Below are 15567 nucleotides of genomic sequence, written 5' to 3' on the forward strand. Positions count from 1 at the left end.
GAAAGCAACTAAAACTAATGTTTTTTTCATCTGCCTTGGTGAATTAAGGATTTATTTCGAAAACCAGAGTCACTGATTGTTGGAACAGTGGTAAGACTAACAGAGATGGTTTTGGTGAGTTTTTATTTTGTTTCTGTTTCTGTCTTTGAATGAAGTTATGGTGATATGTGAGGTAAAAAGACCTTTCTATCTATAGCCTGTTGGCAAACGTCATATAACGTCTGTTTCTGGTCTATCAAAAGGTCTTTCTCTGTATGGATTCATTCTATAATTTTGTCAGACAGAATAACACTCTGAGCCTGTCAATGACAAAAACAAAAACACTTTTAGTGACGTACTTTGACAGCATATTTGTTGGATTAGCTAATGTTACATGGCAGCCACAGCACAGTTGAATCAAGGGTTTATTCTGACCAAACCACCATTGATGATTGTTAGAAAGACTGTGGAAAGACTAACAAAGATGGTTTTGGTTAGTTTTATTTTGCTTTAATTTTCAAGTGTGTTTTACAGTTATCTGCTAGTTAAAATTACTGGTTTTGTCAGTGGAGTCTGGTCAGCCGTAGTACCTTTTGTTTTGGTCTTAGAGTAATGCAACATCTAGTGGCAAGTGAATTTTGTACTGTATATATAACCTCTAAGAACAAATATTACTGAGACCACAGAAAATATCAGATGAACATTTAATATCCAGGAATTTACATTATAGCCATATAGGTACTAGGTTTCAACATCCTTCTCTCAGCCATTGTCCTGCTTACAGTGTTCTTCGTGCAAAGCCACCATTTATACTCTGCCACATAAATCATTTCAACCAGGTGAAAAACTGCATGGGCATGTTTGCGCTGTAATATAATTAACGCAGTCTCTTCTGTGGATTTGACCTTGAGACAGGGCAGATATACATCCTGCCTATTAGACTGAGCAATGTTGTGTTCTCTTTGGTTAAAATTAGGAATAAAAATCTGAAATGATTGCATCAGTAGCGTATCTGTGATTGCTGTCTCACAGTCTGAAAATACGTTTTTAACAGCTTCAAGCCCCCTGTTGGTAAAGGTGTCCCTATGTGGGCTGAAATGGCCTTGAGCAGTCTGCCAGGGGCCACTGCTAGGAGACGGACCCTGTGCAACCTGTGGATACACAAACAGACTTTCTCTCTGATGATCAATAATGAATATGTAATATTAATGTAGCTTGGGCTTTGTTGACACTGGCAGCTCAAATCAGATTGTTGGCATCTAAAAATCTGATAAAAGCAACAATCCACATGGAGGCTGATTTTAGCATATCAGATTTCCCTTATTGACTTTCAAGCACTTTGTTTTCCCTCACCAACTACACTTAAGCTCTAAACATAATTTTCAGAGACTCTTTGGCCCTGGTCTATTCCATACAACGGAGAAAAGTCTTCAATGAGTAACCTGAACTCCAAACTTTAACTGTGAAATTGACCAGATGTGACAATACAAATGATTTAATATGTCAGTATAATGGAGCCTTTTCTGCACTTCCATCAGCAGTTAGAGGGTCCCTGCATGAGAGGTGATGGAACAGAAGCACTTAAGTTAATTAAGCAGCCTTATCTATGGTCCCTGCGCTCAGAGAAAAAGAGACCCGTTTGAATTGACGATAGCTACGTAATTACCCTTTATCTTCTCTTAGAGAGGTTAGGAGTTCTTTAATGAAGAGCAGTTTTGTTTAAGAGAGAACTGAATATAAATGGTGGGCACGGGTATATGTGTATGTACCTGTGTGTATGTGCATGCATAGCCATGAATATGTGTGTATATAGGTGTGGGTGTGATCAGGGTGACTATTTTAAAATTCAATTATTACTGTCTGGTGTGATCATTGTCCTTCAGCTATGAAATAAAATTCTACATCCTCTCCCACACACTGTATAACCAGGCTCCCTTACACACACACACACACACACACACACACACACACACACACACACACACACACACACACACACACACATTTATGTACTTTGCATGCTGTGCAACTTCTTTTGGAATTTCATCAGCCATCTTACAGTGAAAATAAGACAACAGATTTAGCCAATGAAAGGGACACAATACATCTGAAACTTAATTCAATTTTTTGATATTGATTGCCTACTTCAAATTGTGTGCGTGTGTCTCTGTGTGTGTGTGTGTGTGTGTGTATTCGTATGTGAGCTATTGCCTCAGATTTGGAGTGTTTACTCCAATCTTGGGAAGGGCGCCACACTCCTCCGTTGGCCTTGTAATATGGTCTTTGGTTTTTGCAAAGAGAGGAGACTTGTATATTACAAAATCCTACTTTGTACCCTTCAGATCTGCTCCATCTAATGAAAAGACAGCTTGCGCCCTGAAAGATATATGAAAGATTTAAGAAGAACAATTTAAGCTGTTGTCAGAATCAGAATAATTTTACTAAAATAGGAAATTTTGTCCTGGTGCCATCATTGAGGAGTATGAGCCAATGTGCTTGTTTTGCATGAGTCATCAACAGCAGATAATACCACATTATAAACACTTTAGGTATCTGACGTTAAACTGCTCAAATAGACATATTAGTCTATGGCCTTGAATCACTATTATTATTACTAATGTTATACACACTTCCAATGAAGGTTTAAGACTTCACTTTACAAAAACAAATATGCACTGAGTTATCAACATGATGGATGATGTATAACGTTAACAGCCGTGTCTTCATCGTTCCAGGTCAGAGTCCTGGACGGAGCCACTGTAAATCAAACGGCCTTCTGGCAGAGTACTATCCAACTAATGAAAAGAAGGTCGACTAAGACTCTTCTCAGCCTAAGTCTCAACAGCAGGTCCCCATAGGAAGTACAACACAGTTATTCATCGAATAAACATACATGTAGAGTCCACAGAAGTTCCTTAGAACCTTGTATTAGCCACACATCAGCCTCAGACAGCTAGTGTAATGGTTAGCTTGATATGCATTACACTGATGAAGTAGATAAAAAGATGAATGTCAATATTTGTCACAGATCTGACAAAGTGGTTGATGTAACCACGGATGTATTAAGAGAACTGGATACAGTGTTGGAGGCATCACTCTGTTCATTCCTATATAAGTTGCTTAGTGGCAGAGAACAGCTTTGATGGATGCATACCATGTTTGATCTATGGGCCATGGCAGCTAGACTAGAGGGCATGGACAAACAATATATTTTGTCGTATAATTTGGAGGACTTGTTGCTATGTTATTCATCTTGTATCACGCTCCAGTGAGATAAGAACAAACTTTTCTTTCTAATATTTTTTTTGGCTTTATTGCCAGCGAAGGGCCACAGGTCGGATTCAAACCCTGGGCCGCTGCAGCAAGGACTCAGCCTTGGTACATGGCCAGCTCTACCAGGTGAGCTATCCAAGCACCCCTAGACCAAACATTTCAATGGTTGTCTGTGTTTGAACAACGACACAGGCCAAAATGTGACTTGCCACAGATTAGGTAAGCCTTGTTTTTAGCCAAGCCATAACCTTTTGCTATGTCATAACACATATCATAAAATGGCAAACACACCTTCTGGCCAGTTAAGAGGAGACAGCAGGCAATAAAAAGGCTTTAAAAATTTAAGAACGAGAGGTCCTTGAGCATACAGTCATACATGTGCACAAAAAATATCATTCTGATAGGTCCAGGGGTAGTATGTGAGATACACACATGCACAACCAAACGCATGATCCCCTCTAGGCTTATGCCTGGGGGAGATAATTTAGAGTAAATGTCATTCTCACAGACACATGTAGTGGCTCTTTTGTGGTTCTGTAGCGAGATAATAAATATGTATACAACTTCTTTAGGTGAAAGAGATGGAAGTGGGACAGAGAGAGGAGAGAAAAAACAGAAAACTGACATGCAGGAAGAGCTGGATTGGGGATTTAAAAGGGGGGGAGAAGTGAAAGAGCCTTTGATCAGCAGGGAGAGATGGAATAAAGTCACCTCTGTTCCATTACCACCCTGTTGCTGTGAAAGTGGAAGTGCAGTGTGTGTCTCCATGGGGCTTTGTGACACACCGAGAGGCCTAGTGGTACACACACATGCTCAGTCCACTTTTGTTCAAAGGCAGGTTCATACAGGCTACTTTATGAAGCACGGGTGAGTCTGGGCTTTTTAGTGGAGCAGGTTTAAGATGGTGATAGTCCCAGGGATCATAAAGGTGAATGAGTGTTGGTAGTGGAGTGGACTGATTGATTATCTCCCCTTTCAGATCATTAAAAAGTAGCTCTGCAGAGACTGCTTTCTGTCTTCACTTCTGACCATCTCAGCTTTAGTGAGAATACATTTTAGAATACGTGAAATTCATGTCATTTAGCTTTTTCCAATATTTTAACTTCCACAGGAAGAATAAAAGGTTGTGACAGGTTGAAGTTATAATTTAATAGAGCAGCATGCGTTTCAAGAGAGATCAATAACAAACACATACCATGTCCACGTTTCTCAGTTTGTCTGCAATTTGTTTTCTTTCACTTCTCTCCCCGCTGTACCTCAAACAATCCCTTTCGATCAGACAATGAAATTATCGGCTCTTTGGATGCTATATTTGCTTTTATTACATCACCTGAAATGCAGCTATGTAAATTAATTTTTGTCACTCAAATTTTTACATAAACACGAACAACTTGATATCAAATCGTCAATTTATATCAATGAGGAAATGTTTGGAAGACCTCTGTGGAGTCACTGTTAGAGGCTGTTTAGAGACAAGTATGTTGCATAAACCAATGCCATACACCACAACATTTATAGCCTAAGCTAATTTACAATGCCCATCCTGTTTTGATGACTTGCAGCTTGACTTGACAGAAAATAAATGACTTAAGACTTGATTTGGACAAGTTTAAGACCTTTGACTTGACTGGAAACATGATGAGTCGAATGACTTGTCTTTAATATTAACGCTGTAATGGGTTCATTACTGCCCCTTGTGGCCAGAGACCTGCAAACACCCACTGTGACTACAGTTGGTGAGAACCAGATTTATTGGAAGCCTTGCTTTTTTGCTTTATTGGACGTTTTTTCAGACCAGCTTTACAAGAGGAAAGACTGGTTGGTTGGTCACTTGCACTCCTGGTTAACTTTCCTATCTCCATTAAGTGTTTGGGTAAATTAGGCCCATTTCTTGTTAAATAAGGCATGATAGGAGCATAATATGCTGCTCTGTGTGGTGCAATACAATGCTAGACCACACGGTATCAGCTGGAAAGCTGCTGGATAAGTGCTTAGCGTTTTGCTTGCTCCTCTAAAATCATCTGTGTTCTGCACAGGTCTGACAGCTATCAAGGTTTCATACAATGTTCAATCAATTCAATTCAATTCAATTCAATTCAATTCAATTCAATTCAATTCAATTTTATTTGTATAGCGCCAATTCATAACAGAAGTTATCTCAGGACACTTTTCAAATAGAGCAGGTCTAGACCGAACTCTTTAAAACATTAATTACAGAGACCCAACAGTACCACCATGAGCAAGCACTTGGCGACAAGGGCAAGGAAAAACTGCCTGTTAAAAGGCAGAAACCTAGGACAGATCCTCCGGCTCTAGGTGGGTGGTCGTCTGTCTCGACCAGTTGGGGTGAGAGAGAGAGAGAGCGAGAGAGAGAGAGAGAGAGAGAGAGATAGACAGACAGACAGGTGCACAGCAACAACAGTATTGGCAATGGCAGTCTAGCAGGACCATGGCAGGAGGCTCCACCAGGATCGTCAAAAACAGAATCAGTCAGCCAGTCCACCACTTCCAGATCCAGACTGAAATATCTTAACAACTGTTGATAGATTAACATTCTTAGAGACCTTCATGTTGTTCAGATAATGTCTCCGAATAATAATCCTCTTACTGTTCCTCTCGCGCTACCAGCAGGTCGACATTTATTGTGAAGTGTTGTGATGTTGAATCACCACCATGCACTTTGTTGCAGACAATCTTTTTTTGGAAACTCTGGCTTTTCATCTAGCCATCCATCAATCATCAGAACAACATTTCATTGTTTCTTTGTTTTAAAGGTGCACCGGTAGCTCATTGAGTATAGTGCATACCACATATGAAGGCTGAGCTTACCACAATCACCACCACCACCACCACAATTTGGCCCTGGGCCTTTGCTGCATGTTATACCTTCTCTCTCCCCTCTAGCGTGGCTGCAGAATCTTAATCTTGTTTAATAATTTGTGCACATGAATTATTATTACTACTTTGTGTTGCAAATGAATCATTTGTACCCACAAATTTATAATTTTTGTGCATGTATTCCTCCAGATGTTGCATGTACATGCTATGCAAGCTATTGGTTCAGAGCAGTACTGCCAAAGGGGTTACGAGATTAATTCAAAGGGTCACAAGATCATTAACAAGATAGGAAAAAAAAAAGAAAAAAATTTCTGCTGCACAAAATTTTTTGATTTACTTTTCTCAAACCTTTGCTTATCTCTTGTGGCATGCTGAAGAGCTTTGCCTCTTCCAGATTGTAGAAACTAATGAAACAATCAGAACTTGTTGGTTGAAGTGCTCACACACATATCAGTATGAAACCTGTGAAGAGGAGTAAGCACTTCAGCTTGGCTCTAAAGGGTCAGAACTGAAACCACACAAGGTTGGGAACCAGTGGTTTTTATTCCAATTCAATCACTGACTGTGTGCAAAATGTCATAGAAATGCATGTGTTCATTTAAAAAAAAAAGGAAAATGTATTTGTGCCATTTTTGTGTGAAAATGTCTGCTGTGTGGCAAAGAGCTTTGAGGCAGTGGGTCAGTATTCAGTGATGAATCAGCTAATCAGATATCAATGGCTCTTGACAGCTACTTTACAAACCAAAGGGGAACTCCATGTGCTCCATCTGTTTTTGTTTTAGCAGAATTTGTTAAAGTTTCAACATTAATCCATATACAAGGTATGACACGATGCCTCTAGGCAATGTGAAAAAAAAGGTTGCTTAGGTGAAACATACACATGCACATACAGAAATGTGTCGTGACCTGTTCTGCCCACACATATGCATTTGAAATTAACTGCTTCTAAATGGTATCCACTAATCAGAATTTTCTGTGAATAGCAGCCACAAACACATGCATTACGCTACACTAGTGTTTATCTATACAGACACAAATGTATAATTAAAGAAAGCTTGCAGAATTTATCTTGGCTGCCTCATTTGAAATCTCTCAGTCTCCTTAACAACCTTTCTTTTTCCTCTTTCTCACACATCTTTCTCTCACTCTCTCCTTCCACATGCGATTTGCTCTTCCAACAGATTTTCTCCTCCAGAGAACCAAAATCCTTAACTGGGGGATTTCATCTTTTTACACTCTAACAAGAGCATGAGATGACACAAAAATATGAATGGAAAGATGTAGACTAAATCTGACTCTGTCTGTCTGGCCTTGCTCTCTCTATACTCCAAGTATGTATTTATCTGTGTGTTTGTGTTTCTGCAAGTGTGTGTGTGTGTGTGTGTGTGTGTGTGTGTGTGTGTGTGTGTGTGTGTGTGTGTGTGTGTGTGTGTGTGTGTGTGTGTGTGTGTGTCTGTGTGTGTGTTACTACAGAGAGTACAATGCTACAGAAACAGAGAGAAGATTGAAAAGGGGATGATGTAAACTAATCTCTGTTAGCAGGCTACCTCTGCCTGGAGGCAAGAAGTTCATTTCACACATATTCAAACTGAACACACACACACTCACACACACACACACACACACATACACACACACACATACACGAACAGTGAAACACAAAAAGCTTTTCATTACTTCAAACAGAAGATATCCTTAATAGCTAAATGGAAAAAACAAAAGAGAAAGATAGACCCTTTGTGTGTGTTTGTGTGTGTGTGTGTGTGTGTGTGTGTGTGTGTGTGTGTACGTGTGACAACAAAGATAAAGGTGATGTGTTTTTATAAGTACATTTTCAACAGAGAAAAAGACGAAAAAGAGAGAAAGGCTACGTTCAGACTGCCGGCCCAAATCAGACTTTTTTGCTCATATATGATTCAGATCTGGGGGTTTTGTGTGAATAGCACAAATCACATGATAATCTGATCGTTTCAATTCTGAATTGGGCCATTTTTTGTCCTAAACTAGATACAGGGCTGATATTTTGTAATCTGACTCAGTCTGAACATTGTAATTCATGCAACTTTTACGTAACTCACTCGTCTCAATTCCTTAATAAACTTCAGTACATCAGTACAACTCTGCAGCTCACCTGCTCACCCATACCCGCTCCTGTGACCACTTCACCCCTGTCCTACAGAACCTCCACTGGCTCTCTGTCTAACAACAGATCCAATTTAAAGTTCTTCTCCTCGCTCACAAAGCCCTCCACAACCAGGCCCCCTCCTACCTCGCTGACCTGCTCCATCGCCACATTCCTTCCCGAACCCTCCACTCTTCTAATGGCAACCTCTTGTCTCCACCACTGAGGACCAAGCATCGTACCTAGGGCAACAGAGCCTCTCTCTCCAAAAAAATCTGAGACTGTACTGATCCATCCAACTTTAAATCATTGATCAAAACCCAACTTTTCAGAACTGCTTTTAATGTTTGATTCACTGTTGAATGTCATAGATATATATCTATATTTTTTAGTGTGTTGTTTTTATGACTTTTTTCTTTTTCTTTTTAACTTATGTGAAGTGTCTCTGAGTTCCTAGAAAAGCGCTCTATAAATAATAATTATTATATATAATTATTATAATATAATTAATTATTATAATAGGCATATATGTGCATTTTTCATCATAGAAAAGGTCAATTTCTCCATACAGTTGATTTCATTGACAATTGTAATCTAGTCATCTTGTGATGGAGCGTTTGACTGCAGCCGTTTCTGTGTGATGGCTTTCTTGCTAGCAGCCAAGAGTATTTAGAAGAGGTATTATTCCTGAGTCATGAGTTTCTCTGGGATTTTATCCAGGTAAAATGTAACAAAAGAGCAAGCAATAGCAGTATTTCTTCAACAATCTCTTGCCACTATGGAAAAATTAAAGGACAAGCACAGAAAATGTGAAAATGGTCAGCATTCATCATTTTCGTAATAACCTCTTCGCACAACATTACAAAAGATTGTATCATGTAGAGCTTGTGTTCTGGCTTCCCTATGTGTCATTGTAAGCATCTTCAGATATTTCCAGGCCTGATGCTTTCTCCATTTCTGAAGACTCCATTAAGCCATTATCACTAGGTATAGTGCAGTTAGTAGTCCCACCTTTACATGACTAACGCTTAAACCACATATCAAGACCAGAGGATTTAAACTCTGCATCATACGCTTCTTAGTTCTGTATTCTTGCCTGTTTCTGGAGGTGAAATGTTACCATTAGTTTTGTTTATCCAGATAAAAATCCATGAGTAAACAGATCTGCAAAATGTTCACTGACATTGTATTTAATTTGTTTCACTGTAATATCCGCTCTTGCAATACAATATCAGCTGGAAGCAACTGTAGCTTTATGTAATGTTTTTATGGTTTACGGTGGTTTATGGACAAGAATAAAGTTTAATTCAAATCTTAATTTGCAAAAACAAATATGTGGTATTGGTGCCAGATTTGGAGATCTGGGGAAATAACTACAATGAACTGAACTGAATAAATTACAATATCAGTTCCATTGGAAATACAACTTTTTAGGGTATATCATTTTAATATGAAAGTATGTTATTTTACTTTATCATATCAGATCAAATACTATAAATTTTCATGCTCACAGCTGCCACCCTGCAGCCTCCTTGCCTTCAGTGTCAGTGGCTCTTAATCTTGAGCCCAGTTCCATGAATCATCTAAACATACCCTCCATCACTTCCCCTCGGCAGTTTCTATCACATACAGTAGCACTATACATCACAAGCAGATGCAAGGCAGAGAGGCAGGGTCCAGAGGCGGAGGAGAAAGCTTGAAACAGAATACAGTTGCGCTTAAGCAGGCCTAATGATCAACGATAATAAATTCTAATTTTACGGTCAATGAGTAATGTAATAATGTAGGGGCTCAATTAAAGACTAAATGCTTTAAATATTGTTTGTTACTTAAATTAACAGTTCTTCTGACAGTGGGTAACAGAAAATAGTGAATGACAACTATACATTGTGAGCTATGGACTGGAGACAAATTAAAGGAAAACCCTGAATAAATGAGTATGTTTCCACATGAGGAGGGTGGTGGGGGAGGGGGCCTTTTACTAGCGTAGTTTGAGTCTGCTTGTCGTCTTAGAGGGAAGGGTCACTACAAATCAATACAAGGTTATTGTGAGTGATCATTTTTATCGTGTGATGAAACACTTCAGCCCCCCTGCAGGATGGCAAATCCTCCATCCACAGGACACAAGGGGACACTTAATTTGATGACTATGAAAATGATATGATTCCTATTTGATGGCTTTCACAGACACCAGATCTCAACCGGACTGAACCTATAGGAGATTTTGGAGCTCTGCAACCAAACCATAGTTATTACCCCTTCTGTATATACTAATGCATTAGAGATAATTGAGCCTACACTTTCCTTTCTGTCTCAAAGAGGAAGGCCTTTACCCACTTTTCCCCAAGTTCAGATCACAACATTTTTGACATCAGTAATCTGTCTTTGGAGTTTCCTGATGCAGCTGGCCAAGTGCAATTCTATGAATATGGGCACTTCAGTGATTGGCTGTACAGATGGATGATATGTGTCCATTAACTCCTGATGCTGAGGAGTTGATGGACACTTGATGGAAGCTCAGGATCAAGCAGAAGTGCCTACTCCTACAGCAAGGAGTTGCACACAAAGTTGCTTTCACATTGCACCACTACAACTAGATGAGATGTTTTTAGTGGAATTTACCAAAACAAGTGTGGTTTAAAATTTAGTTTGTGGTGATTAAAATACTCATAAATATCCCAATGACAAAACATTATTTTTTTTATATATCATATTTGTTTGTTCACTGTGGCTGCTATTAGCAGTTGTTTGATTACTTTTACTTTACTTTATCATTGCTTTCTTTTCCAACTTCATATCCAGTTCAACCTGTAGGATTCTCACCATTTTATGCTCATGGACTTATCTATCTATTAATCTTTTTTTGTTCTATGAATTTACTAAAAATTGCAGCAAAAACACTCTTTCTTTCAGCAGTATATGGTTTTTACATTTAACAACTGGATGGTTTCACACAATTTGCTTAAAGAGTGTTTTTTAGTACTACTTTACTCACACTTTTCATTCTATATGAACAAATTATTTTCCCATTCTATTCTTTGCCATTATTTTGGCCCCTAATTCACACCAGTAATGGTGTTTTTTATTCCATTCAGGGTTTTATGAGCAGCAGCATGTGCTCATACTTAACCTAATGAGGCTTAACGCAGGTGTTCTCCTTTAGTCTTATTTACCTTACTTCAGGACTCCAGGACTCTGACTAACCAAACAAAAATTTAAGCCACAACACTGAACGCTACTTAAATGTTCTAGTTTAACTGGTACACATTTAAGCCGACTCCTGGCTTGATGTAAGCCCTTTATGTAGGTTTTTTCTGTCTATCTTCTAAAGTCGATGTTGTTGTCACTCCCTCCTCTCTTGAGTTAGGGGATGCATCGATCAAACTTTTTCTTTCAAAATACCGATTGTGATTCTTGAACTCTGAGTATCTGTCTATACAGAGTAACAATCCAATACAAGTGCTCTCTTTTTCCCAAATTTAAAATCTGTAAAATCCGCACTGAGCACAACTCATAGGAATTGTTTTCATTTAAGGCAGAGGTTTTCAAAGTGGGAGGCAGGCCCCCCTGGGGAGGCCACACACTCCACACAGCTTCAGCAGGGGACCAGTGAATGGAAGTGGTATGGGGTAATTGTACAGTTTATCCCACTTTCTCAGAGTCAGAAAGAGGTAAGACCTTTTTCAGTGTATTTGTTATAGTCTGAAGTTATGTCAAACACAATTATTAGGCTATCTAGGCTCAATTGTTGAGTGTCTATTTGTTCAAATAACATAATCCTGATCCCATAGGCATTCAGGAATTGAGCTAAACTAAGCGAGTAAATCAAGGGGGGTAAGGGGGCGCCGTTTTCAAAGCTTTGTCTGAGGGGAGGCCCAAAGTCTCAGACTTTGAAAACCCCTGATTTAAGGTAACATGAGACCAGGGACTGCTGTGACATTAAAAACTGAATCTGTGGCCGATCATGACTTGCAGAAATGTAATTCTATAATGGCATTGCTATAGCTATATACTGTATTTGACATGCATCGGCCACGTTTCCCAGCTCACTTAATAAGGTCAGTATTGGAGCAGATTCAGCTGTCAAGTCAATAGTCTTGGCTTTGTGTAGAAAGTTATGGTCACGTTGTTCTTGTGTGGACAGTGTTCTCATAAGGATAAGCCCAGATTTCTTCTTCTTGTATGCAGTCAGTGAAAACACAGTTGTTCATTTTCTGCAGAGCTCCAATCAAGACAACATGCATGCTTTACTGTCAACTTTTAAAATATTTATCTCCTCTGCTTTCATACGTACTGTTGTTTTGTGCCTTTGGTTACACACAACAAATCACAGAGGATGCGGTAATGCACAAAAAGACATGTTGTGAAAGAGCAATAGGCCATTTTCCACCGCAGACATTTCAACATTTGTCATCTAGCACCCTGAAACTGAAGCAGCTAAACAGAATTTAGCCATTAATTTCATTGTTTACACCTGTGTTTTTCTTTCTGTAGCAAGTCAAAATGTGCTGTGAAAATGACCAATAGTGCAATGGTAACAGCATCTATAATGAGTGCATGGATTGTGCTGAGAGGAAGTGAACACGTTGAGGTTTAGCGAACACTTAAAGGAGCTGCTGGTCCTCTAGTTCCACATCTCTCTTTGTTTCCTCCTCTACTAACAATTTAAGTACATCTTCGGTGCAAATGAGTCCCTGATTGGACGGCTAGAATGAAAACCAGCTGGATCTTTGTTCCTCGGCGTTTGAAGATTAGCCTGTAACCTGAGAGAGACATGTTGAATGCAAAAGCAAGTTATAAGAAGGGTAAAAGGGAGAGAATGATGTATGGTGAGATAAAGTGTTTTCAATTAAATTGATTCTCAACCAATGCAGCTGAGACCACTCACGCACACACATGCACACCAACACACACCAGCACACACAGAGGCTCGCACTTGTGCCACTCTACAGCTGCACGTAAAAACCTAAATGCTTGTGAAAACCAAAACCAATCCAATCTCCTCCTGGGTGAGAGGGCAGGTGTTCAGTGGTGGTTGGCAGCTAATTTGGATGTGTGTATTTCTGCATATGTGTGAGCACTAATGTGTGTGTGTCTGTGTGATAAAGCTTGTGGTTGCGTGGGAAATCCACTTCAGCTGTCAGCTAGCCATCCCACGCATGGTGATCTTTCAGGGTCAGGGCATTCGTTGAGTTAGGGGCTCTGATTGGTTCATGTGACCTGGCTGCTCGGTGGTAACCCAACACACACACACACACACACACACACCCACACACACACACACACACAAACATACTTGCTGACATTTCCCAAAATGTGATGGTATTAACAATTTTGGCCCCAAATAATGAGTATAAGAGCACACGCACATGTTCTCTCTTTCTGTGGAGCCAGAATTTTAAAACTCCAGACATTCAGATTGACTGACCTGAGGGGGGCAGTGTGGCTCTGTGGTCCAAAGGGAGACCAGCGATAGATGAGATAAGAGAATAAGTAATTCTCACCTTGTAACTTTCTCCCTTTTTCTTAAGAGTCTCACAGAGCTTTGCCTCATGCATGCACATCTTTAGAATAGCAGCCATGTGTCACTCTCCTCTCCATTCTTTGCCTTTGTTGTTTCTGCCTTCAAGGTCCCATGCAGCTCTTATCTCTGCGTGCAGCAAAACGCGATAGATACAAAAAAAAAAAAAAAAAAACTTGTTGTGCATTCAAGGACTTTTGGTAAAGAATAAGAAATTGTAATGGTTTTGTACAGTTCATAGATCATGTTTGTTCAAACACCAGGTGTTATTAATGCTATACAGTGAATATCACACAACCACCTTGAGATATTATCAATCTGCATGCGCTATGTATTGGCAGCTTGAATATAACAGAAAACTGTTTCTTGACTTGTTGATCTGTATTGTTCACTTTGTTGAGTCTTTGACATGTGCTAAACTCCCAGTAGATTTTTGTCTGACAGCTGCACTGAAGGCAGCATGTGTGTGTTTCAGCAGAAGAGTAGGAGACACATGGAGGGCAGAAGCAGGCGATGTGTGTGTGTGTGTGTGTGTGTGTGTGTGTGTGTCTATGTCTGGGTGGGGGGTAAGGTGCTGTGATATGCGTATGTGACAGATGTGCATGTAGAAAGCATGTCAGGGGTGTACATGCACCAGTGACCAGCTCAGCCAGGTGCATGCGTGTTCAGTGTAAATGTGTGTGTGTGTCAGTTGGTGTAGGTGGTGTAACCCTGAAGTCATTCATTCATGCATGACAGTAAAAAACAGTACATACATTTCTCTCTCTCTGTCTCTCTCTCTCTCTCTCTCTCTCTCTTCCCCCCCCCACACACAGTACTGTGTTAGGCTTTAACACTGGAAACTAGGAGACATATGCCTATCAAGCCTACACCTAACAAAATATGCCTATCAGCGCCTCTGAAACTCTCTAACATGTTGAAACCACATTTTCACCGTTGTGTGATTACTGTCTATTTTCTGTCTCAGTTATAAATATATATATATATGTGAAAAGCCTTTGTTATTCAAGTATACATATTGATTAGTTGTATACTTGATACTGAAGTGTTTCAGAGCTGCAATTTGTGCAGCAGCATATCGAATGGAGCCAAACAAAAATTAAGCAATATAATGATCCATTCTAACGAAAGCCTGCCCTGCCCAGTAATTAACACTAAGCAAATTAATAGCTGTGAAACTGATGGGCCTTGATCAGCTATTAAAGGTCAGTATGCTGAGGAACTTCTGTCTGATCCTGGTTATCTCTGTTCTGAATCCCTTTTGAGTGTGTGTGTGTGTGTGTGTGTGTGTGTGTGTGTGTGTGTGTGTGTGTGTGTGTGTGTGTGTGTGTGAAACAAAAACAACCAAGCTGTGCTGATCTGACCTTAGAAAAAGTTTTCCCAACTTCTCCTCTTCAATTGTGAAGAATTAATTCCTAACACAAGAAGACATTTTGCCTTACTTCAGTCATTTTTATGTGCCACTTAGAAATGGGTCTTTGTCACGTTGAATTGTGTTTCTATTCCAAGGTGTTTTTTTGATGTGTATTTTTCAGCAATCCAAGCACCCTACAGAGAGGATAAAGTCAGGAACGGTATTTTTAAATCACTGATAGAACACCTTCATGTTTACACTCATCGGTTTTTACACCTCACATATTATGTGGTATGATAGTATGCCATATATAATGCTGCTTTTAATGATAATGTTATATTCTTCTAACTTGAGGGGTTGAGCAAGAATGGAAGAGAAGACACACACATATATATATTTTATTTTGAAGAAAGACAGAAAAGGGGTGAGAGAGGGGGGATGACACACAGCACTGATTCGAACCGTGGGCCACTGCAGCAA

The sequence above is a fragment of the Dicentrarchus labrax genome, unplaced genomic scaffold, assembly GCF_905237075.1.
Source record: "Dicentrarchus labrax unplaced genomic scaffold, dlabrax2021, whole genome shotgun sequence".
In the NCBI taxonomy this organism is placed as follows: Eukaryota; Metazoa; Chordata; class Actinopteri; family Moronidae; genus Dicentrarchus; species Dicentrarchus labrax.